Source organism: Pteropus vampyrus, unplaced genomic scaffold (assembly GCF_000151845.1).
Source record: "Pteropus vampyrus isolate Shadow unplaced genomic scaffold, Pvam_2.0 Scaffold17, whole genome shotgun sequence".
NCBI lineage: Eukaryota > Metazoa > Chordata > Mammalia > Chiroptera > Pteropodidae > Pteropus > Pteropus vampyrus.
In genome coordinates this window covers 3,794,710-3,819,677 of record NW_011888798.1, presented here as the reverse complement: position 1 = coordinate 3,819,677, position 24,968 = coordinate 3,794,710, and the positions used below count along the sequence as shown (strand labels likewise).

The 24,968-nt window shown below is 32.0% G+C and overlaps 1 protein-coding gene across 1 annotated transcript in view; it reads right to left on the bottom strand.

Annotated features, from left to right (window-relative positions):
• Positions 1–24,968, bottom strand: part of LRP1B (LDL receptor related protein 1B) — a 1,708,438-nt gene that overhangs the window by 1,672,130 nt on the left and 11,340 nt on the right. The gene's annotated exons all lie outside the window — the stretch shown is intronic.

Here is a 24,968-nt window from a genome sequence, read left to right as displayed (position 1 = left end):
GTGTGTGATGTGTTAACCTGATTAAGATAACAAATTTAAATTTAACTGGCATAATAGAAAGAGCAAATTTTAAGCCTGATCAAGCATATATAATATATTCAAGAATAGAATTTTTTAAAAGTCAGCTCTTTATCAAATGAGTTATTAGCTTTATATTTAAGGTTCATATTTATCAAACATTTCTGGTTTTAGAAAAGAGGGATTTGTTTTCTAACAGGTTTTGGTGTGGTATTTGGTTTTTGCATTTTGGGTTTTGTTTATTTCTTATATCTCTCATGGTATGCTTTCAGTTGCTCATCACATGCCTGGCTTCATCAAACATTCAGAATCTTTATTTATGAGTTACTGCCTCAAAAAAAGAAATGAGTTAGATGTATTTTCCATCTATTTGGGTAATGAGAAAATAGGTATATATAAATAAATTCTCTTTTTGCATTATATTAAAAGCAATTAAAGTATGATTTCATTAATCACATTCTAAAATTTATTCTTTGTAAGAAATAAGGCAAAGTTGAAAGTATTATTTACAAATGCCTTGAACCAAGTTACTGTTTAAATATATCTTTTACACATAGTTCTGAGCCTTGGTTTCTCACCTATAGGTAGTAGTAATAATAGTTCCATTTCCAACTGTTATGAGGATCAATTATATACTTTTCCCTGTGTTACATCGAATCCTCATAAGAGCCTTATAATTGAACTATCGTCACTATTTTCCAGGTGGAAAAACAAGCTAAGATTTGTGTGCCAGAATGAAACCTTTTCCTTCTCAAACCCCATTATCTGTCTCATTTATCATGCTGATCTTCCAGTTGTAAGTCATGCAAATATCATGGTTATAGAGATTAGAATAATATTCACAGAAAAGATAATGAGAACCTAATGTTTTCCAAAATATTCAAGATTTTTTTTCTTTTACAAGCGATGTATTCAGTATTAGAAACAAAAACACTCAAAATAATTATTCACCAATTATTTCCACATTTTGAACCAAGTGTGTGAATTATTTATATTAATCCTATGGAACTATGAAACCAGAACACACAGGTTGACTTAACAAAAAAATGAACTAGCGATACAAAGTACTATCCATTGGTATTCTTGTTTCTAATTTATTCTTAGACTCTAGGGAAAATCCATCAAATAAAACTTTCGCCTTTCCAGATTTAAAGTGGATATACAGTTTCTATTACTACAGTTCATTTATGTGCAAAATGCACTAATATTAGAAGCTAGAGAAATATCAGGATATACTAAATTTTAACTAATATGAAGAATGCCTTTTTTAATTTAAAAATAATTTCAGTTTTATTCCAACAAGTCTCTCCAAAAGATATAATTATAATAACTTCATAGATAAAGACCAAAATTCTACATGAATTTTCTTGAATATTTCTCTCATTGCTTATTTTTTTTATTTTTTGATTAACCACTAAGTTGATAAAATCTGCCTTAATTACCTGGAGTATTTTCTGTAATTACTTGCTCTTTAAGCAAAGAACTGAATAAGAAGACTGTTCATTTTTAAAATGAAGTATAAATGTCATTTCATATTTATCTAACACTTCTATTTTCAGAAGCAAGCTCATTTTTTAGACTTTGGCAAAAGTATTTACATGTTCAAGTTGAAGTGTTTAAAGTGAGGTTGGAAAACACTGTCTCCATTTTATGATGTAATGGATGCTATTATTGATCCATCTTGATTCTGTTCTTCTCTCTTTAAATGTTCCATATAATAAAGAATAAGTTTGATTTTATTTGTTTTGAACTTTGGAATTTAACTGAGAACTAAAAATGAAACTTCTTAAAAGTATAGTTATGTCCTCTGAAAATAATGCCTTGAAAAAAAAAGTGCCACGCTCTCCTTCGAAACTTCTTAGGTGGTGTGAAAAGAGTATTCAGATTTGAATCTAAAGGTGTGGATTCAGGACCCGATTCTGCAATTTAACTATGAGAACATGGTCACATTTCTACCTCTATGTGAATGACACTAGCCATTAGTCAACTCATTGTACCTACCCCAAGTCACCAGTGTCTACTTAAGATACTTTTTAAAAAAATTTAATTAAAACTCTGTCTTTGTTCAGGAAGACAATGCATTAAGCCCAAAAAAGATGCATTTAATTAGTCTAATTAAGCAAGTCATGACTAGGAAACACACTTGCCCTTCCCAGTAATTCTCTTCCCAGCCTTTCTTGCAGCTAGAAATGAGCACATAACCAAAACTTGATCAATGAAATGTCAGAAGATTGTTGGTGAGATTCTAGATTTTTTTTCCCTCAATGATAAAAGATGAGAGCAACTCTCAGAAATTCCTTCTGATATTCTTTTTCCTTTTTTCTTGCTTTGAATAGAAAAGATATCTAGAGCTATACAACCATCTACTTCCAGCAGGTAAAAAGCAAGATGAAAATCAATTTAAAAACTAGATAAAAAGACTGTGGGTCATCATTGAGCCCCAGGCCATCTCTAGACTGATTTTCTTTTCCATGATAATTGAATGTCCTTTGCATATGGCATTGCAAATAAGATTTTCTGTGACACTCAGCTGATCTTTGGATCCCTTATCTTGTGAGAAAGTGTGCAGGTATTGATCGCTATTCGATAAATTTTTAGTAATTGTTTAAAACATAAATTCTTTCTGGCTGGTAACTAAGCTGGAATATTGAAAGAAGATAATAGTTTTTGTAGTTTTAGTCTTTTGATTTTTTTTTTTTGACATTTTAGTATTCTCTTGTGAACTATGCATAGTACCTATTTGATTATGCTGATATTTCGTGATACGTCCTTAGGTATTTCTCTTAATGTTGTCCTTCAGGTTCATAACTTTGTCAGAAAATATCTCATAAGGTACTTACTTTCAGAAAACAAGGTATAGTGGACATAAACAGAAGAAAGAAATTTCAATGATCTTTAGGTACAGATGCATGAACAAACATAAAGTAGATTAAAAAATTTAATCTTACTTTTCTGAGAGTTGGGATAAATTTATATAGAGTCCTATGTCTTTCCTGCATGAGATTTTTATATATTCTATAGGTTTAAAGTGTTTAAACATAAAAGTTTAGTGGGAAAAAAACTACATATGCATAGTTTTGTATATATAAGATGGTGAATATGATTTTTTTTCACTAAAAAAAGTATTAATAGCAATTTCTGTTTAGTTTTTATTGTGGGTTTCAGAACATATATGATTTTCCTACTAAAATCATCATAATAGGTTTTCCACATTTATTTTAAAAACATGTATAAGAAAATAGAGTTGTGAAATTAACTACCTACACTCTAATACTAAAATAATATAAAAGAGTAGAAGCCATTTACATAAACCATTTGTACTTTTCCATCTGCAAATCTGTGCCCTATTTTTCTCATCATCTCCTAATCCTATGACAGTTTCATAATCTATATAGCATAACTCAAATTTTACCTTCTTCCAAATTAAAATTGTTCAGAATGCCCTTTTTATTTTGTCACTGTCTATATTTTCCCTATAGTAATTAAAACCCATATTAACACTAATTACATTACAAATCTTATCTTTCCTAGTAGAACATCAGTTTTGTGAAAATGAGGTCAATTTATCCTCCTCTTTCTTTCCCCAATCTTTAGTGAGCAGCTTATTAAGTTCTTTGTTAGTGGAATCATTTTTATTCATCCCAAAATGTATGAAATAATACCTTACATAGGCTATTACATAAAATTGTCCTTCATCCAACTTTGATTTTATAAATTGGAAGCAAATGAATGGATAGGTAATACAGACCATTCCATTTTTTAAGAGCAAGAAGTTCTTGAAAAAGCCAAAGGAATAAATCTTAATAGAAAAAACAAAATATAGTGTGGAAAATGTACCCTTTTTCCCATTGTCTATATCACATATCGATTGAATGTGTGAACCATAGGACTAGAAAAGCCAGAAAGACAAGATAGTGGACATAGAAGAGGGAGTAAAGCAAGTATCTAGGAAAATATTTGCATGTGATGTGTGCTAGCGGTATAGGGGTGTGTGGCAAAACTAAACCTGTATGTTGGCTGGATTAAAGATAGAAATAGTTTAGAGAGCTTAGTATGAGAAAGGAGAAAGTTACAAGAGCAAGTGCCACACAAATAATCAATTTTTGCAAAGGGAGCAAGAGGAATTTGTCACTCTTAAGAAGATACAGTGCATGTAAGGCAACTCTTCTTTTGTAACTTTCTAAAGAGACTTAGGTAATGATTTAAACTCCTTTTCAATAATTTTTGCCTGTTGGGCTAATGTTTCCTTGATTAATGTTTAAAATTGGCTTCAACATTTAGCCCAGCTTTATTTGAGACCCACAAAGATAAACTAAAGTTTAAGATAGTCATAAATTATGCAAGATCAACATTATGAGGGACGACAGGACATTGTGCAGTTGTAAAATACTTAAATACTTTATTGAACTTAAGTGACAGGACTGTTTGCAAAAGAATCAGTCCAATAGGAACAAAAAGTACATTAAAAATATCTCATTTGACATGCTTATTTTAGGTTATAATATTATTGGTTAATAAAAGTTTAAATTAAATTAATAAAACACTACACAAAAAATGTAAAATAGGTACATTTTGTCTTAATTTTGGTGATTTGTTTTCTAGAAAATAATCGATTCACTTCTCTGGAGTTATGCTCTTCATCTTTAAATCTGGACAATTCTCAACATATATTAAAAACTGAATATAAATGTAATTAAATATATTCAATTATTTTGTAATAAATATTTTGTAACAATATACTTTTTAATAAATAAGTTCCTTCCACTGCTTAGATTTTGTGATTCTATAAGTGAATAGGTAATTGAAAGCAGCAGAAAATAGTTCCGGATGAAAAATTAATAAAGATTCCAATGGGTATCATGTTTTTTCCACCTTATGTATCCCCAAATACTGCTAAAGTGCAATGAATATCTGTAGCATTTATGTGAATTGTCCCAGTGAGCCACACTTTAGGTACTATGGTTAGGTAAGCAATGTGTTAATTTCAAGTGCTATAAAATGTTTACTAAAATGGAAAAACAGTCTTCTGTTCAGGGAGAAAAACAGAAAAAAAAAATGCATGCATTATGCACATATAAAAGTATTTTTTTTTAATCAGCAGATGGACCCCTATATTTTAGAACCTATTCATAATGAGATGTCTATATGTTTTTAGCAAGATGTGAAGCAATGCACAGGGGTATAAGTTACCAAATGTGTATTATGCTACAGCATACTCTTTAGTACCTCATAGTTTTAAAAAGCCCCTTAATAAAAACCTGTGATATGCCATTACTGTAGGGTGAATTGATTTCAAGGGAGTAAGTAATTCAATAGACTCCATAATTTATTGTTCCTCAATATTCATTAAGTACTTAAAAAATCTAGTATAGTTTATGTAAATAACCACTTAGCTGCAGCGTATGTATGTGTGTGCATCCTTTAATTAAAAATTTTGTTTCATTTTATTTAAGAAGAAAACAACAACTAAGGTGACCATACACGTGAGTCAGATGTAATCAATGACTTAAATATTCTGGGAGTATTCAGAGGGGGATTGCAGGTCTTACGTAATTATTATCTCCAGGTATTAAACTGCACTTCAATGGGTTTTAAGTTTATTCAATTTTTAAATTAACCACTTTTGAAATCAGAAAATGTCTCTTTCAATATGTGTTTTTTTTAATTGGAAGGAGCTTAGCTAGTGCTAACACTTAATATTTAATATATGTAATGCTACATCTTCAATCTTGAATAATTTAATCATTTTTACAAGTAGATTAGAAAACTCAGAGGTTGGTTGCTAAATACAGCATATAGCATCTCTGGATTAAAATCCAATGCCCAGAAAAAGAGAAGCATTATTATGTTAAGATCACTCAGGATCCAGTATGAAATTAGTTTGCAGTTCATTCAATGCTTGTGAATAGACCCACATATCAGCCATTGTGAAAACCAAAGTGACATTAACTGGAATGCAGTGTAGGTGCCAGATCTTAGTCCACTTAACTATCTTTTCTGGGCCACACTTACTCCTTCTAAATCCAAATAAATAACCCTTGTATTATACTCACATCTTCTTTGGGAGAAGTTCACAGAATTCTACAGACTTGTTTTATTTAGTTCTAGCCATACTGTCCTGCATCACGGGGCAGGGACATTATCAACTATATTTTATGCAAAAGATAATAAGGGAGAAATTTCCTAATTTTGTGGGAAAGCAATGGACTAATCGAAGAACTCAACATATTCCTGTGACACACTACGGCTAGATACCAGAGAGCATTTACCCAGAAAATAATCTCTTCATTTTTATAGGTGAAGACAAGAAAGGAGTTTAAAATAAGGCACAGGGAAAGAAAGATATTCTATATTAAACATAATCTGGAAAGCAAGGCAAAGCAATAATTTCCATTAGTCACATGATCTCCAAATAATGTGTACTCTACAGAGGTTTCTTTGACCTTCCAATGTAATATTAATTATACCTGTAACCATTTACCTTTATGGTATAATCCACTTGTTCCAATAAATGAATCACAGACCTCATGTCTCTGACCACGGAATTTAATATCTGATTCCTGGCTTTGAAACTAAATATTTTCATTATCTCATTTACTCTTAGTGTATCAGCTCTTTGTTACCTATTTCACAGAGACCTTACAAAATTGCAATACGACAACAGAAGTAAAATTCTCTATAAAAAAGTCTGATGAAGTGACTATACAATTGATATCCTTATAAATTCTTATGTGCATGTTCAGACAGGCCATAAGAGAATCCTAGCCCACAGTTTGTTCTGGTTATCATTGCAGAAAATCTGTTTTCCAAAGAATCCCGCTGTATCTGTTTAGTCTTGTACAAAGCTAGAATTTCTAATGCTAGCGATTTCTCTATTAGGATGTAACACTTTAATGGAAGAAATAATCTCCTATTCATAATGTCAAACAAGGCTCATGTCATAAGAAAAACCTCAAACATATCTGTTTGAGAAAAATAATCAGTGCAAACAATTCCTTTTTAAAGTTCATTCTTTTTTCTCTTTAAAATGATGTGAATCCATGATGTTTCCATCAAATGCTTTTGTCTCATTTCAAACATGAACAAGGCAATTGACTTTATTAGTATGTATAAAGAAAGCATTGCATTTTACTTTGCAATGAATCTCATGTTCAAAAAAAGAAGCAACTGTTTAATTTTATATACTATTTGGATTTTTGAATTAGCAATTAACATTTTAAAGATAGATTACTGATTTGAAAAATTGTTTGGAAAATCATATCTAGTGCTTTTCAATTTTAAAGTCACTAAATGTAGAGCTAAATAGAGCTCCACATTTCAGAACTTAAGCTGGTATGTATTTTAAGAACAGTAAAATTATTTAATGTAAGCATACACAGAGCTATCGATTGAGAAAATATGCTACAAAAAGAAAGTATATTTTAAAACTACGTAATTACTATTAAATTGAGAACTTATGTTTTTGAAGTTGACTGTAAATCTTTATGAAAATTCTATATTTCTATTTTGAAGTGCTCAAATATGGCATTCCAAATAAAGAAGACCTCATGTGCAAATGTAAATACTATAACAACAACAGACTGAGATTTTGTACTTCTTGTTCTCTTTACAATCTTGTCATGAGAGTAAAGCACATGGTGTCACTTTTTCTTCTTACAAGTCTCCTCTGAAAATGAAGCAGTAAAGCCTAATATTTTTTCTTGTCTAGATTCTCTACTTTTTAATATTTTGGAGGAATGCAGACAAGCTTGAGAAAATCTTGCTCTCTTCCATAGTCCTCTAACAACATCAGCGAATCAAGAGTACACAGTTATTCTCCTCCTACCCACATTTCTCTACCTCACCACATTCATTCCAATCTGTCAAAAGGTAGAGAAAGCAGGAAATTTGTTTGAGGTCAGATTTAAAAAAAAGGTGCTTTAAATAAACATTTTCAGTACTTTCAAGGACATCATTAAGAGTGCCACATACATGTAGGTATGAAAGAGTCTAAATCTTCTTTGATGCTTTGAAATAAAGCAATCGCATTTGTAAATATTCAAGAAAATGTTTACAACAATCAAAGTGCATTGATACATTTTTAAAAATATTTAAATTGCTAAGACTATGCCATAGTTTAAAAAATTATTTAGAAATAGATATTATAGGAAACTGTACAATTTAAGGATTCTTAAAATGGCTCTTTAATTTCTTTTCAGCTTAGAGAATATATTTTACTTTTATCATAAAAATACCCAAATGTATATTTATTTTCAAGTTTTAAGAGCCCATTGAAAGACTAAACAGAGAACAAAGTCTAAATCCTATATTTAAAAAGGCTAAATTGTCTTTAACAAGGACAAATTTAATAAAATTACCAAAATTGTTCTTTACATTATTTTCACTTGGAGGAATAGAGCTAGAATAAGTGAATAGCACGTTGAGATAAATTTTACAGTCAACTTTAAAGTAAAGTCAACCATAATTTACTTATGGCCTCATATTATTCTGAAAAATCTAAATAGATTAATCTAAATGGTTAAATGGAAAAACAAAGCAGAAATGTCTTCTAAGCAGCTTACTGATTATCTTAAAGAACACCTAATTCCAAAAATTGGAATTCACTTTTGTTAATTCAAGTAGATCTTTTTTAATTAAAACACTTTTCTCCTCTAGTTTTGACCCTTGTCATTATGGATGATTCTTTAATAAGTGACCAGGTAACTAGTTTTCAGGCAATAACTTAATGTATTTCTACCTGGAAACATTATTCATGTAAAATAACAGTGAGAATAAGTAAAGTTGATATCTAGTACATAATGTATGGTCAGTTTAATCTTCTGTCATATGCCACATCCATAATGGAGGGAAACTCATTATTCAACAGTAATGCATGTGCAAAACCAAATTAAATTGATATTATTGAGATAGTCTAATCCATATTTTCCCTTTGGTGGTCACCATATAAGTGAGCTTTACCTTCAGAGTTTATAATGTAATTGGCAACAGTTGTTTAGAATGGTGATCATAAAGCAACACAGCTTCATAAATCTACACATCCATTTTATTCTAAAGCCTATATTTAACATTACAGGCAAATAATATAACATTAAATTGATTTAGAGGATAAAGTATTTTCTCCTTAAATATCAGACAGACATTTGATGGTTAATTGATAGTTTAAAGATAGGTGGCTATCTTTTCTATATTTCCTTAGCTAGCTTATTTATCCTATTTATAAAGACTTTTTATGCTTTTTAAGTATCAAAAATTTAAACTCAAATTGATATTCTCTGAGATTTCTTGACACTGAATTTTTTTGGCAAATTGTATTTGCCAGACCAAACTCAGCTTTTGCTCTTAGCTTTAGATCCCAAATGGTGCTACCAATAAGCCTCTTTCCTCAATTTCAAAATAATTAGTTCCCCAAGTGGTCTATTTCAGATAAAAGAATAATAAACTACCCCACAGAATTTGTTCTTTCCACATAATTTTAAAATTCTAAATTTGCCATAGCATTTAAGTTTTCAATAGTAAAAAGTGCGTCAATGATTGCAAAGTTTCTATGGCAACAACCTCATTAGAACACCACTTGGAGAAGAGTAACCTGAATTTGAAATGTTAGAGAGATGTCAATTACAATGGAGCCTGGTGAAAAGAGAACTACTGCTCGGTTGATATATAAAAGAAGTTGCTCTTAATTTCATAAACAATGCTGATGTGTACAATGTTACCACAAGGATTATAACTGGGATTTTCTGCATTGTGAACATTACTTTTCCTTAATGAAAACTTGCATTTTCTAATACTAAACTTAAGGACACTTAGTTTTATATTACATATCTAAAATTGGATCTACCCATGAAAACCTTGATGGAAGGTAGAATCTGTTTATAAATGATGAGTGTGTCTTCAGATATCAGATGACCTAAGGTATCACACTGAAGAGCTTAGAGAACACAAATGTTCTATGAAGTTACCATTGCTTCAGTCAAAAATTCATTAGCACAGCCAGTGCTCTGTCAAACCTTTTATTCCATGAAGACTACACTGATGACTCCACTCAGTTTCCAAAGTGAATACCAGTGTTTTAGAAACTAACATCTGCTGAGCCCCAGTGCTCCAGCTGCCACGGAAGGCAGATTTTCAAAAGTAAATCTGCTCCATTCATTTCTTCCAGGAAGTGGGCATTCAGTGATGAAAATCAATTGATGCTTATTTGTGATTCATTTTAAATCTATGATTTAGAAACTTTAATTGACAGAAATAATGAATAACTACAATACATTTTGGAGGCTAAATTGCATTTGAAAACAAGTGAAGATAATTATAAGTGAAAAATGAAAGAAAACTGCATACCTCAGTAAATGAGTCATTAACCTTTCACCTTTCAAACCCAAGAAGAAATCTGATGATAATAACCAAGCTGCTTTAATGATTCTTTAAGATGATAATAAAATTTAACCCTTAGCCTGAGATTGATTTTGGTTCTCTGTTTTTTCCAGTTTAGCCTTTCTCTTACAAGGCCCCTGCTGCTCACCAACCACATATTTCTGCCTTACTTTTACTTTGACAGCAGTAGGACTCAAGAATGAAGATAGAGAAGAAGGAAGGCAACACGGAAGGGAAAAGGGAAGAAGGGAGGGAAGGAGAAAGAAAATTACTAATAAAAGTACATTCCATAGGCAAAATTCATTTTTAAATTGTTCTTATTCTAATTGAACTATCCATAATTGTTTTTTTTTTTTTTTTTTTTTTTTTTTTTTTTTTTTTTTGTGAGGTAGTGGCATTTAGCTTGAGAATTGAGGAGGGAATTAGGGATAAATGTGCTAATGGGCTGCAGGATTTGTACCTAAAGAAATAAAGACTCAGTGTAGACTAATTCATTCTCGAAAATGGGGATGTCTCTGGTGATCTGGACCACAGCCAGGCTGGACCTCCTCAAGAACATAGATTGGCAATTGGACTCTCTCAAATGCCACTTCATAATCATTGACTAAATAAGTCTATTTTTTGGGAGAAGTCTAGGTAACATGTAAGTTCTATAAATGATCTGCATGATTTGAACTTGGCCACAACTGCATTTCATAAAATTGGAATATGAGATGCATTATGTTAGTGTGCCTATCACTCTGCATACGCTATACATATTTTGATATAAATCATATGTTAGACATAGTTGGCATATGTCATACATATTCAGATGTAAAACATGTTATACATATCCTGATAAAATAAAATTCTGGTCTATAGCCATGCTACCCTGAACAAGCCCGGTCCCGTCTGATCTCAGAAGCTTAGGAGGGTTGGGCTTCGTTAGTACTTAGATGAGAGACCACCTAGGAAGACCAGGGGCGGTAGGCGTAAACAATAAAAAAAAATAAGGGATTATAAACTGACAAGGTCCTTGCAATCTGTGAGGTCAACCAAAGGTTGCCTCGCCTAAAATAAATAAATAAAATAAAATAAAATAAAATTCTGGATGACTCTTACATTCTAAAGAATCCAAATGGAGCTATTCTTTAGGGTAGACATAGACAGGATACTTAATATTCTATTGATGCTATTAAGGAAACTGTCTTTAAATATTTCTCTTAAAATTACTTTAGATACAACCTACCACTTAAAATCAGGTTCAAATTTTAAAATCAAAAGCAAAATAAAAACTCTATCACTTCATTCACAAACCTTATGTCTATATGGTTTCTGATTATGTCAGAAAATCAAACTTATACTTTGGAAATCGAGATTTGAAAGCACTGAGTTTAAAAGAAAATGCCATAGGCTTTTAAGGCAATTCCAAAATAATTCTAAAAATGCATTGAGTGTATAAGCCATTATTAGAACAAGTTTTTAACCTCTCATGAGGTTCTAGCTAGTCTGAACAGAGAAAAACACTTACATGACTCTTTTACTTCTGAGATATTTGTTAAAAAATAAAACTGATAATGTTTTATTGTTGTAACACCACATTTTATTAAATATTAATATAGCTTCTCTGGAAATCTACATTACAGTGATATAACTAAAGAAACAAAAGGCTTGGATATCGAAAGTTTTAGTCTAGAGCTTTGATATTTGTTGGTAGATCTTGTTTGGGTCTAAATTCCCTCCTGTGTAAAATAAGAAGTAATATTTTTACATGATTGTTATATATAATGATTTAAAATATCTGAAAATGCATTTTAAAGCCTAAAGCAGTGTCTCATGATAGTAGCCATGTGCCTGCTTACAGCGACATGCACTGTGAATCACTTTGCACTCCAACCACAAATCCCCTAAAATTCCCCTTAAAAGACTAAAAATGGCATTGAAAGGGAAACATGAAAGGTACCCTAGGGTACTTCATTCGCATTAACTCCAGTTTGGTCGAGACAAATTCACTTAAGATCTGGTAGCCATTCCTATGAAGCCATAAATCAGGACTAGGTTCTTATCATCTTCTGGATAGAAAGAATTATTGTTATAAATATTTTGAAATATCCAAAATTAATCACACCGATTGCATTCTAATAATTACTTAAAGCAAATTTTGGTTCATAAATTGGTTACTGATAATTAAATTTAAACAAATCTTATTATGAAAGTCATGCCACAAAATTGGACCATGGAAGATATAGAAAATAGAAAGATATTTCACACATATGAAAAAGAAGACTCCCTCTAATTTATTTTATGTACTTTTAATCAGTAAAATGGCAAAACCTGATAATCATATCAAAATAAAAGTATTTTTAACAAGTGAAATACACAAGTTTTAAAAGCTAAAATTTTATTTTTCTTACATTTTATTTTAATTATTTTAAATATAATTAATGTGGAAGAAAAATAACTAAAAATAATATGGTGATTAGTGAATCACTATTTTAATTACTCCTTGGATTTCTGGGCTTATGTTGTCTAGGTATAAGTGTGCAAATATTATTTTGTTCTTTATCAATCCTGGAAAAAGGATATATATGATTCTCTGGTGTAAAATAGATTCTGTACTTTGGCAAGCAGAGTTTTCCTGCAATCTCTCATAGAGTTAAAGATCTGAAGAGTAGAGGATTAATTAATTTACTTACTATTTTAAACATCATATATTTTAATATTTAAATGATTTTGCTAGAAGCTTTCCTAGTTGTATTTTTTTATAAGTCTAAATTAGGTGAAAACAATTATACAAGCTATACATATTAATTAAGTTATATAAATTAATTGGTGAAATCATTTGTATACAATTATTTCATTCTAATATATAGCTTTAGTCCCTGAAAACCCAGGAGACCAAACTGTTAAACCAATTTATACACACATGTATAAACTGTTTCTTAGATATAAAAGTTACGACTTATTCCTTCTTATGTGATAAATCTGGCTTCATGATGGGCATTTTTATAGTCACGTTTTCATTAACAAAGAAACCCAAATCTATGTTCTTTCTGTTCTTTACATTCTTTAAATATATAAAAGAATGCACTTTGAGTTTAATGTGATTATTTCTTTTTGGCAGCCACCTAGGAAGCCAGATTCATTTGCAGTGTACAAATTTTACAGTTTACGAAATAAGGAAAGAAGACTTAGCTAAACAATAAATTGACACAAGGACTTTCTTTCACGAATAGCATTTAACCTTTTTAATCCTGCAAGAGATGGCCTAATTTTTTTATACATATAAATAAATATATGTTGAATAGCACAATATTTTAAGCTGGAATATGTCACAAACTCCAATGAATATAATATGCCAAAAAAAGTCACCTTCGACCTCATGCTATTGGCTGCTTCTTACCTGCTGTATATAAAGAAAAGCCATATTAAATATTGTGCCAATCCAGGATTCATTAACAGGACCTGCCAGCTGTATAAAAGCTTCCTCACAAGTATCTGATCAGTACTCTGGTGGATACTTGTTGAGCTTCATTTATAAGACTGTCAAACAACTAAATGTATTTTCACTGTACCTTCCAAATCTTTAATCAAGCAATATCTAATGAAGCCAAAAGGCAATTTCTCAATTATTTTCCACTTCCTTTTTCTCCCAGTAGGATATTTATGAAGATAGCAAAGAAGATAACAGAAATCTTAGTTGTAGAGAGGAGGGATATCTGTAATCCACATATTACCAAATGAAAAGTTCAAGTGCCATGCTTCACTTCAAGGAGAACTTGAAGAAGAGATTTGTTTTATTACAGGGTCTACTAATGCCAACTCTAAATCCCCATCCTTTTACAGGAGAGTTTATAAAATCTCTCTTCCATTTGTGAAAAGGAAACTCACACAATAGTGATGCACAGAATGACATTTATTGACATTAAAAGCCTCATCAGTTATTTCTCAGCAGTCTTTATTTCTTTTGCAGAGGGGTTTATTGTGCTGTTGGGCATGAAGGAAACTGGCACTCTTTGATTTAGCAAAGTCTGACCTGAAACCAATGCTCTAAATAGTTTTTTTTAAAGCTAGGCATTTTCCAAATACTATACTGAATCCTGTGGGTGTCTCCATGGGGCAGAGATGAGTTTGATACATGCAGAGTCATAAAAATTTTTGAAGACATTCTGCTTTGCACTGAAATCATTCATACTGTATTTGCACTAGAGCTATATTAGGCTATGGTGTGTTCAAAAGTTTATCTCTTCTCAGCTCACCTGGGCTACTTTCCTTGGGTCTCATCTCAGGAAATAGTGGCCACACACTCTTAATCATTTTCTCAGCCTAATACTCAACCAATATTTTAAAAAGCAAGCAATGAAAAATTCATGCTATCATTATTTAAACTTCTGGAGAACTTCATAGAATTAGTGCCTATATACCTATAAGCTCCCCAACCGGACTTTGGGACATACTTGGTTTTATCTGTCTGTCTTAAACTTCCTACCACATTCCAGACACTACACACTAGAGAAAGAAACAAAAATGTATCCCCTACTCTCAGGGAGTCCACAGTCTACAAGAAAGGATTTTAATGCCAAACAACCACAACAGTTCTTGGCAAGTGCTGTGAGAGAAATATTTACAGGTTGATTTGCAAAAGTGGGAAAGGGCCCCAACCCCAGCTGAGTGGAGATTAATCCAGAGAGGAGAGCAAACTCTTGGCCATCTCTATTTCTGGGTGCCTTGCCTGGGAAGTTACATTTTATTCTAAAGGCCACTGGAAACCCCCCATTGAGGGGGTTTAGACAGGTCTGTTTGGGTTTGTTTAAAAGTCATTCTAGTAGCAGAATGGGGAATGGATTAAACTTCCCAGTTCTTTTCAATTAGAAAAATTATAAAAGTATTTACTTCTTAGTTTGGACAAAAATGAAGATATGCCATATTTTTTTTTTTTCTTTAACACATTCCATTAAATAGGGCTAATTGGCTAGGATCATATTTTTTATTATTAACTCCTATGTGCGGTTTGCAAAATGTAGTTTTGAGAAAAATAAGTAAAAACTTGAAATCTATTTTCTGTGAAATGTTCTATAGTTCTACATATATTTGGTAGATACTTCAGCATAGGAGACAAATCTTAAGTTGTTAAACATTTGGTAGGGAAGGCTATCTACCAAAATGGTATAATTGATAGAAACTTACATATTTTCAGAAATAATTCATTAACACCGAAGACGTGCTTTTTATAAACTAAAACAGACTATATTTTTAGAACTTCTTTGAGGTCTAGAATTTAGATTAAACCTACTGCTTAGCAATGATTCATATTCTATATTATTTTATGTTTATGTTTCAATTATTAAAATGACTACCTCTTTCTGTGAAGCTTATTTTAAAGAATAATGTCTTATTTTATGGGTTTTTGGGGAATTGCACAATGTTCTGGTATGACCAGAGGTTTAATTAAAATATTATTTAACCTTATTTTCTAAAAGTACTCAGATTTATAAAAGATGAATCCTAAACTCCCACAGAATTTTATGTCCACTTCTCTTAAGGCACTTAAAGTCGCAAAAAAAAAAAAAAAAAAAATCAGCTGCTACGTTATGTGTATGCATATTTACCAGCCCTCTGAAACCCTGTTTGCCACACAGTTTAGATACTTCAGCTAGATTTTCTTTTCTTTTTAACACACAAGTTATGCTTTTTCATTACTGTATCACTCGCATTTTTTTTCCGAAGTGGAATTTTATTTAGCATATTCTCAAATATTTTTGAAATAATAAATCATTATTAAGCTGTTTACTTGGCATCCACAGAAATATGTTAAGAAAATGAGACTTAAATGAAAGAAAAAAATATTACAAAATTTGTAATTTTAAAATCACAAAAGTGGATAGAATTTCATTATTATTACTATGGAATAATTCAGTTTAACTATGTAAAGAGCCATACAATTTATAAGGCACTTTCATTTTTTTACTGAGTTTTAAAACAACCCAATACAATAAGTTTTCATTAGTTACATTTTGCAGATAAAAAGACTCAGTTTCAGAGAAATAAATGTCTTGTTCACTTATTCTACTAGGAAATAACAGAATATGGAGCCCAGAGACAAACTTAAATCTTTGGCTTCAAGGCTAATCTACATTCCATTGTAACCTTCATGCCATTATGACATAAATTATACCATACTTTAAAACATTTCATGTTTGTTACTTGGAATATGCCACTACCCAGTGCATCATTCTTTCACCTCTCTGCATCTCACTCTCAAATACTGGATCATTTTCTATCATGGTAAGACAAATTCTAGAGTATAATAATCAGTGGTAATAATAATGCCCTAGAAAAATCTGGTAGTAATAAAATATTTTTAAAAGGTAAAAAGTATATTATGTTCAGTATCTAATTATTACTAAGCAGCTACTGCTGCATTCTGCTTTTTTAAAAATGAGTTATATATGTATTAATATATAATATGTATAAAATATAATACAGATCAATAAGTTTGGTATAAGATGCATACATAGTCATTAGATATATATTTTTATAAAAATTTATATTAGATTATGTTCCTAATAATTTGCCTTATCCAACTGTTATATTTTTACACAAAATGCTTATACTCTAAGGACTTAAAGGTACAAATACAATGGCTCCAAAAATGTTCCTAACACATTGTTTTTCTGAAAATCAAATATTTTTTTTTTAAAGAAGTACAATGTGACTCAAATATAAAAATTAATTTACAGGGAACTGTTCATAACAATAAAGTAGACATTTTCTGAAGTGAATTTTACTTATGATTTAGAGCTTCTATCATTACTCAAAATTATTTTGCTCAAATAGTTACTTTTCACTTTTAATTCCATGTGAAAGGCCAAGTAATTGATCAATAGACATTCAACAATTAAAAAAATAAATAAATTTATTAAAGCATGGTCTGCCAATGTCATTGACCACTATGCCCCTCTTATGGAAAAAAAAAAAAAAATAAAGAATAAAGCTAGAATTCACATTTTTAGAGTCCTTGTCATTTTTAATAATTATTTCATGCACTGTTGTACTAATTTCCTATAACTGCTTTCATTTGAAACATAGGCTTTATGAAAATCTCAAGGACTTAAGGACTAAAGAACTGAAAACTAACAACGCCAAAATAGGACACTTGGATATCCAATACTTTTTCATTGATTACCAAGTGGTCGAGGTTTTTTGTTTTTTGTTTTTTGTTTTTTGCTTTTTCAAATTCCCATTTAGTATTAGTGCATTTTTCCATCACCTCTCAATCACTTCTGATTATATTATATAGAAAAATACTAACAAGATAAATTATTTTTTAAAGGGACAAAGGCACTGAATAGATTACCACATAGCTCCATAAACTAGAGATCAAGTGACTATGTTTTTGATTGCAGTCTTTAGCTAAAATTGTCTTGCGGAATTTATTCACCAAAGTCATTGGAGTCAGCTCATTTTCATATTGCCCAGAAATGCCTCCCGGTGAAGCTAACTGAGTACTTCAAGTGGTAGGTGTCTCATTATCTCAGAACAATTTATCACAGAAACCATGCTCACCCCAAAAGTTTCTTCATGAGTCTAAAGCAGTGGCTTTCTTTTCAATGGATTTTTGAGAGACAGATATCTCAAATTTTATGTGACAGGATTCTTCTGTTACACACAAAATCAGCTTAAAGAGACTCAAGAAAAGAGCATGGTGACTTAGAAGCAGCATGAACCTCAGTGGACTAAGACAGAGTACATTTAGAGTGTACTTTGGGAGGGAACAACGATTTCTCAAAGATTGTTATTGCTTAATGAGATCCGTGACCACACATCCATTACATGGGATAAACGCGGCTCCCTGCTGGGCCTCCAAAGCCTGCTGGCAGTTGGTGGTTATGATGTTAACTCACGTTAACACCCTAGGAATGTTTTAATGTCTTTTTCTCTTATTTCTATAATATTAGAACAAGGCTTGAATTCACATGTAGAAAATATAATAGTATTAAAAGAGCAGAACTTGGACAGTCCTTATAACTGTTTTTGTATTGCTAATATTTGTAATGCTTTGTGAGGTCATCTTCCATTTTCAAAAACAATAATTTTGAGAATATCTATAAACTTAACAGATATGAAAAATTTTCAACTATTAGCTTAATCTAATACATTATTTCCCTGTAGTAAATGAAGCCCAGGATTAACATTATAAATATTTTGCCTAAAACTACTTGTTTTTATTGTTATGCAGGAAAGCAAAGTATAACATTTTTATTTATAAAATGACAAAAAATGGAAAATATATATTTTTAAATTTTAAGATTATTTTATATAAAGAGTAGTTATTTCTACTGAGAAGGAAAACATTATGTCCATCAGACATTCTTCAGAGTTCTCCTGCTTGAAGAGAAAATAATAGTATCAGCAAAGTACATTGTCAATACTGAAAAGTGATATCTGGTTCGGTTGTTTTCAAAAGCTTTGTAGAATGATATGTGTAGTATTAAAAGACACAAAACCAAGCCTTGATTTTAGTCTTTATTCTGATTTTCTGACAGAAAATCTTTAGCGCACAGACTCTGATCAGAAAGCAAACTATCCTTTATGTAAATTTATCACTTAGAAGTATTGAGCATGTACTTGGCATTACACAATCACATCATTCTTCCTGGAAAAAAAAAATAGTATTTTCAAAAAGTATAGTAATACTTGTAGAGCATAAATGAAACAACAGATGCTTCTTTTCCCCTTCCACCTGTTTATTTCATAAAGCAAATGAAAAGCCTTGTGTGGGTAAAAATAAAAACTTGAAAGCCTTTGTTTTTAATCCACAAAAGCTAAGAAGTTCCATCTTTAGTAATATCATCAAGATCAGAAAAGTGCTCTAGATTGCCAATAATTTATTCTTTCTCCTTTCAGACTCAACATAGTGGTGTATCCCCAAGGACACTCAGCATGAAGGCAAAGTCATGACCAATAAGTTAGCAGATACTAGGAGAAACTCTGTTCTAATATAGTCAAAATGTCATCTTAACCTATTTAAAAAAATAAAATAAAATTATATATTGAGTGACTAACCTCAGGAGACAATATGAAAATCTATAGTGAAATCTATTCCTCAACAAGTATCTTTTGTCCTTTATAGAGTAGTTCATTAATTACATTTAGAGATTTTTTTGGATGATTTCTTTTAGAGATAACTTGTAAAAGCCCATCTTAGATTCACCGAATTATAAAGAACATCTTCTGCACGTCTTACTGTTCAAAAATTCATCTCGTACTAACTATACTGAACTAGAGGACCGCTTATTGTTAGTCAGCTCTCTTGCTCTTCACTAATTTTGCACCTATAATTCCCTCTGCTTAGAAGGTTCCTACTTAGGGCAGCGACAGCCTACAGGGAATCTTTTCATTAATTACAAAAAGGAGCTCTACACATCAGTACCCTATCCATCTCTTCTAGTATCTGCATCATTAATTCTATTTTGTATACAGACACCTAACTTCATAGTTATTAAGTATACGGTTACCTAATATTGTCTAGGAATTATTCTGTCCAGAAATGTTCAATTTGAATCCAGCCTAGCCTATAGATCTACTATCCAGTTCACAGAAAATAGTGGTGATACAGGACTAAGATAGATAAAATAATGAGGAAATAATACAAATTCAGAATACAGGATATTCTATAATTGGCAGAATAATTTCAAAAGTTCAAAATCATGAAAACAATATGGAGGGGTTAATATGAAAGGAGAATTAAGAGAACTAACCACCGAAAATAATGCATGATTCATGATTATCTACTAGTTGAAAAGAAAAAAAAAAGTAAAAAATAACATAAAAGATATTTAGGGAAAACTAGAGAAAGGTAAAATGAGCCAGCAAGATCAAAAAATGGGTGGGAAATGAAGGAAAAGATCATTTTTGCTGGAGGAATTAGGGAAGATGTGATAGAATGAGAGGCATTTGCTCAGTTTATCCCGTGACATTGTTCTGTGATTTTCCAGACTATATTGATTTCTCTATTGTCTAAACTCTAACCTTTACAATAGAGTCTTTGAATAAATATTGCTAGGTAACATCCTCCAATTGTGTATTACCTGTAAGACTCCTCTCGGGATTCCATTTTCTACTCTTCTAACGGGCTCTGCAGTGTTCAGTACAAGACCCCATAGTTGGCACTCAAGTAGACTGAGGCAATGGATATTTTTGTTTACACAAGATCCACAAGTCTTCCTCCTAGCAATGAGTGTATTAACATAAAACAATAAGGACTACAATAAAACTCTATTGTAAATTAAAGGATTAAAAGATTTTTTTACTTTAGTTGTAGCTCCATGCTATTATTGCAAAATTTAATCAAACTAGATGCTAATAATCAGCATTAGCCAGCAGGGGGAAGAAAGATCCCTTCATTGGTTGCCGAATGCAGCCTCGACACATCTTGGTGAGGTGGGAGCCTTTATGAATTATTCTCCTTATTTTACCAGGCAGGAAGCAGACACAGAGAGAGGCTAAGGGACTCACCCAAGGACAAAGAGTGAGTCAGATGCAGAGCTGGGAATTGAGCCCACTTCTCTCAGTTCTCAGCGTGCAGCTTTTCTCAGCAAGCCATAATGCTTTTCAGATGGGTCATTTTCTAAAATGCATTAAATTGTAAAAAATTCAATATGGGCATTGCATTGCGTTCCAACTATCTCTGTTTCTCACTACCTTACTAGCTCTATTATCAGAAATTAAACTGATGGTCAGACCAGTAATCTCATACCTATACTTTTTAGACAATGTGCCATTCAAACTGGGTACATCCAAACACCTAAGATGAATCAGAGTTTTGGGGAGTGATTTTGTGCTCGTTTCTTTTAGCAGGTTAGAGAAGGTACCACAGTGAGAAAAGAAGTTGCAGCTTCAAAGTTAGGACAAACTGGAAATGATCATGAAGAGCAAGACAACCAAAGAGTTAAAAAAAATAGCAATATGGTGTTCATGGTGGTCACTAAAAAAAGCAAGGAAATAAAAAAATTGTGTACATTGAAAAAAGGTGGATATTTTAGGCCCTTTGAAAATTGCCTAAACACTTGTTTTTATACAAAGCCATGCTTGTTTCATTAGCTGAGATTTTATCCATTGGTTCATTGGGAATTCCGGACAATGGGCAGAAACTATTCTTTTTAATGGCAATTGCTAGAGACTCTAATTGTGTTAACAAAGCCAAGAATGGTAAGTAAGCCAGATGCTAGCACTCTTACATGTCTTCTGACTTTTATCATTAAAAAAAAAAAACCCATCAGCTTATCATTGTGCCCTTTATCAAAGAACTCAGACTCAGTTGTAGAATCTCCTTCAATATAACAGTATGGACAACTAATAATAGATCAATATTCATCCAAAATATCAAAACCATTCACTATCTCTGGCATATGATTTGTGTTCAATCTCCATCCAAAAGACAAGGCATGCAATCACAATAGGACCCTCGCCTCACCTGCCACGTATAATCAAACCTTTTGCTATTATCCCTTATATGATTAGCTTGTGCTTCAATAATATTTCTTGTTTAAATTAAGCCATCATTTCTTCGAGAGCAGGTATGCCTTTTTTTTTTTTTAATCCCTAATCCTTAAAAGTTTTCTGAGAAAAGATCATTAAATATGAATTGGCTTTATAAAATGTATATATGTTTTTCTTTAGAAATTTCTGGAACGGTGAAATTTTAAATGCCATAATAAGCCTCACCACTTGTAATAATTCTAATTCGGGATTTTAGTTTTGAAGTTTCGAAATGCTATGACACTCCTGAGAAAAGTTGTTGATTCCAGGGCAGAAATAGGGATATGGCAATATGTACTTGAATCATCTAAAAGTGCTTAGAAAAGGATGGAGGTGTTTCAGAAGGGCAGAGTAGCCAATCTGAAGGAACTCCCAATAGACAAAGAAGGAACAATTTAAGCAAGAAAATGAACAGTAATAATACTGGATTATAACTAATAATAAATATCTATGAGTCCATACTGATAAAAATAATAAATAACAGCTCTTTCTTACAAAACAATTCCAATTAATAAATGTAGAAACAATGAGGAAGGCACCACTTCACCCAAGTAACCGAGGTTAACATCACCAATAACAAGACATTGACATGTATGTCTTGATACGATAAACTGAGGGAGGGCACATTTCTTGTGTGATATTCTAGTCTAAAATGCATAACCTTGAGAGAATATCAGACAAATCCAAATTTTGGGACATTCTGTCCCCCCAAATATTGAGCAGGATTCTTTGAACGAGCCCAGGTCAAGAAAGTCAACTAAAGGCAGAGACTGTCATGGATTGGAGGTTTAAGGAGATATGGCAACTTAATACAATACTGAATCCTGAATTTGATGTTGGGATAGAGCTGGTCATTAGTGGACAAACTGGTAAAATCCAGATAAAGTCTATAGTTTAGTTAATAATATTTATTATACCAATATATACTTTGCATTTTGATAATTATAGTTATATAAGATGTTAACATCAAGGAAAGCTGAGTTAAGGCAATTTGGGGACTCTGTACTAGTTGTATACATTTTCTATAAGTCTAAAATTATTTCAAATAAAAAGTTTTAAGAAATGCTTTGAATAAAACTGGTTCAAATAATCAGTTTGGATATACTAATTCTTATGTGAACACAGATATAGAATCTGAAGATTATATGTGGTAACAGAGCACACAGTTGGCTGTGATTAAGCCACATCTTTCCCAAGAAAAAAGAAGATAAAACAGAAACCTAAATGTGATTCCTTTTGTCTCAGCATGAGAATTTGTCTACTCATCAGGATCATATCTCTGCCATCTTAACTTCACTATGAATTTCTTTTCCCTTTTGGTCTTTTTTTCTTTCTACATTTCAATAATGATCTGTGTGCACCCAGCAATTTTGTTTTTGCCATGTGGCTGTCTCCTATCACATAGAATATTTTTCATGAGGTCCCTGGAATGCTAAGGCTGACTGAAATCATCTGCATAGCATTTCCTCACCATTGTTAACAGAGTTTTCTTCCTTAGATGACTTTGGTGGCATGTTCCTGTCCCAAGTCACAGTTGGGTCTAATACCACTAACTCTCTTCTCGGTCATTAAAAATTTTCTCTGAACCTACCTTCTCTCCCCTGATTCTGTTTGTTTGTCTCAGAGGGGAGAGAAAGTAGGGGAGCTAAGGATGCAGTATACTGTTCAAGTTCATCTTTGGTACCCTTCTTCCCAAAGCCATGACCTGAAATAACAACGCGCTCCAAATGTCAAGGCATTATGCTCTGCTGTCTAAGGCCACATTTGTCTGCAACGTACCTAGTAAAACATCTTTTCCCTATAACCCTTCCGTCGATGCCTGCAACTGAGGGTTCCATAGTGGGTCACTGGCTGTCAGGCAAGGTATTAAATCTATCAGCTTGTGTTTTTGACCCCTGACAATATTATTTTTTTTGTTTGTTTTATTTTTTATCTTGATGGGCAAGATTTAAAACTTTGGGCATTGCGCATCAAAATCTAGATCTCAGACCTCCCTTAAATTATCTGAAGGTCCAGCTACCCTTAGCCCATACTTCCACAAGGCCACAATCTGCTCCAACTAAATGCCAGCTGTCCCCTGAGACAATGTGGGTGTTCTGTAATTTACACTTCACCCAGGGCACCTCTGACCAGCCAGGGTGCTGTATGCATTTTTGTTTGCAAAACTTTCCCTATACCTTGACCTTTAATTCATAAAGGTCAAATTTGGCTGAGTCCCATTACTTAATATGATGAGCAAAGAAGTCTTAGCAGCCTTTTCTCTGAGTCTAGGGATCTCAGAAGCCATATTTCCCTCTGTATAACTATAGAAGAAATGCTACCTATTATTTTCTCTTGCTTGCAGAAAGGAGGGAAAAGGGCAGGATTTCTGTTTCAGATTCCTTTATAGTATTTCTTCCTTTTTAAGAAAATTTTATTATTCTTATTGTATATTGAGCTCAACTCTCACATGGTGACTCAAGCATGGGTTTGAGACATGGCAATACAGCCATTACTGCTATATTTCAAATGGAAGTTTTACTAATCCTCTTTGGCATTCATCTCTAAATCTTGGTGAACTCAAGTAGCTGCAATCTCTGAAAAGTTTACTTTTGACTTAAGTGATTTTCTTGCTATTGCTAGATTTTTCAGGTGTCTCACCAGCTTCACTGTTATCTGAATAAGCTTTGTTTGTTTTCTCTGGCTTGTCATAGCAGGTTTAAGTCTGTTCCAAGGGGTCACAACATTTCCTGCCCAAATGCTTTTTATTCTGAGGATGTAGTCAGTAATTATTTTTCAATTTACCTAAACTAGAAATAACACCCTTATACTCATTTTGAACCTTTCTCATAGTACTTTTTCTATGATAGGAAAAAAAAAAAAAAAAAGCCCTTCAGCAGACCTCCATGTCATATGAGCAGAGTTCTAGTCAGGGAGCATAAATCATGCCTTGTACTCACAAATATACAAGTGACCCTTCCCCTTCCTGCTGTTTTCAATTACTCAGATTAATTTATTTCCAAACTTTTGGCACCCTTCTTCTAAAGTACACGGCAAACAAATTTACAGTGAATCCCAAA